The following is a 2,710-nucleotide window of genomic DNA, read 5'->3' as shown; positions in this document are numbered from 1 at the left end:
TTGAAAGTTAATTAAGGTAGATAAGGTCATGAGGGTGAGCCCTCCTGAATGGGATTAGTGCCCTTATAAGAGAGCTTGCTTTTTCTCTTGGCTTCCACCAGGTGAGGACACAGAGAGAAGTACATAGTCTATAACATAGAAAAGGACTCTCACTAGAACTTGACTGTGTGGCACCTTGATTTAAACCTCTAGCCTCCAGAACTGAAATAAACTTCTGTTGTTGATAAGCCACCCAAACTATGGTACTTTGTTATAGCAGCCCAAAATAAGACATAATGACTAGAATTTAAATAATGACATTGAATTAAAATAGGCATTTATAATTTAATTCCAGATATCATTTAGAATTGTTACAAAACCTTGGTATTATCAACATCTCTTCCACTTCCCATGTTTGATAAATTACACAATTCTATTAGTACCTAATGCATTTTCTCTTTCTGCTTCTTACAGCCACTGTCTTGGTCCAGGCCTTCATTTTCTAGATTAATTCAATATGGCCAACAGAACTTTCCACATGTATTGTTTCTACTCTTCATTCTATCAGACTTTTGCCTGTACTATTTGTAAAAGTTTACTGTAAGTCATGTTGACATTTGAAATCTTCAAATACTTTAATTTGAACAGTACCCTCTAGCAACAATCAAATTGATTCAAATAATTCACTACAACTGATACATATGCTTTTCTGGCAAATGTAATGTTAGAGATTACCCTCCCATGTTCATGTTCATTCAAGTGAATGGCGCATATGTTAAAATTGTTTGAATTATAAATTGGAGTCAGAAAGTCATAAGGAAGTCAATATAGAAAATTTAAGCACATCTTACCATTTCCAATAATACTAAAGGTGCCAGAAAAAATATGCATTAAAAACAAACAAACAAACAAACCAAAAAAAAAACCCCTAAATTAGACCAGAAACTAAAATAAGATACTGGGAGGAAAAAAAAAAAAAAAAACCAAAAAAAAAACCCCTAAATTAGACCAGAAACTAAAATAAGATACTGGGAGGAAACTTTAGTACTCTCAATGTGTATTAAAAAGGATTTATGGAGATTAGAGCAATACAAAATAAAGAAAATAAAATTATCTCATTTTGCCTAATGCTATAGTAAGATCACAACTCAAAAACTCATAGCAAGGAAAAGTGAGAAAGATGTAGTTCCTGTAATATCCAGAAAATTAGATCCTAGTCCTTCTGAAAGCATTCAAAGGAAATAGAGCGAAGAAATGAGAGAGACTGTCATATTAGCTGTGATTTCTATCCTGGAAGATAAGTCTCCATGACAAATAGAGGTAGTATGAGAAAAGAAAGGTAAAAACCTTTCAACAGAGCATACTACAGATTTTTTTTGTTTATGTTTTCTATCAGTTCAAATTACCTGGTAACAATGCAGTGAGATTCTAAGAAGACATTATCTTTTTCTTTTTGAGGAAGTACATTGGATAAAGATCTCTGCAAAGTAAAAGTTTGAATGGAAGTTTTAGGTACCAATCTGACATCTGGCTCAACTGAAACTATTAAATAAAAAACTATATGGAGCATCAGGGCAGGGTAATCCATTCAGACAAGTTATTATAAAGATCTTGAAGTTGGACCAATATTGAACATTGTAAGATGCTGGGAAAGGAGATGAATCAAATATAAGCCATGTGCTTGTTGAATTCAACACATTTCAATGAAAAGGCAAATAAAGGAAAAACAGAAATATGAATGTAAACAAACAAAAGAAAAGCACACATCTAGAAAGATTTATTGAGCAATGTAGAAGAAAATTTCACAAATCTTAAGTTTTAGCCATAGAATGTGAGAAATTGGTCCCTATGGAACAGGTGTACGTAGACATAAGAACGATGCTCAGATAACAAAATAAGATGATAAGAATGTACAGTTTAAAATGAAAATTAAAATAAAAGAGAAATGGGTAAGTTATGGAAGATTTTCAAGAGAATTAAATTTGTGCTGTGTAACACTGATTCAATGAAGCAGACAATAGATTTAATTATTTTTATAAAAAGGCCGAAGAATAAAAAAATAGATGTGAGATATTAATAGAGGTGTCAGATAACAAAAAACTAATAAACTCTAAACTTGAAAAAGAGTAGAAGAAGTCGATCAGAAGCAATAATTACATTAAGAAGAAAACTTTTGAGGGAAGAGAGGCCAGTGTGTATATAAATGGAAAGCAATTACCACCTTCATGACAAAATTTAATTTTCCTAAATTCAGCCTGTAACGTTTTAAGAAAAGGTATAAGAATAATATTTCTATTCAATAATAAAAGTTTACCATAGAGATTTATCTAAGTTTCTTTTATTGGTGTCTACATGCCTCCCACAGCCAAAAATTCTGGCAGAATGTCTAATAGTCCAAGACACAAGGACGATGTATAAACCACTAAGAGAAATTACAAATATTTTCATTAATTTCAAATTGGTTAACTACATTACAATTATTATATTAGGATATACATTCCATCATAGAAAACTTGTAAACAACTAAAAATGTAGTTCTTTATGAACATCACTGAAATAAGAAATATGATACATTTAAAATAAAATACTTCTATAAGTAATTAAAATTATTAAATTAAATAAAATCAGAATATATTTTGTAGTTAGTATAAGTATATATCTGAGTAATATTATTTTCTTGTCTGTTTTTAGGTTGCATTAAGATTATTTGTTAATTTTTTTTCTGTTGTTC

The sequence above is a fragment of the Pteropus vampyrus genome, unplaced genomic scaffold (genome assembly GCF_000151845.1).
Source record: "Pteropus vampyrus isolate Shadow unplaced genomic scaffold, Pvam_2.0 Scaffold21, whole genome shotgun sequence".
Lineage (NCBI taxonomy): Eukaryota > Metazoa > Chordata > Mammalia > Chiroptera > Pteropodidae > Pteropus > Pteropus vampyrus.
This window is presented reverse-complemented; position numbering follows the sequence as displayed.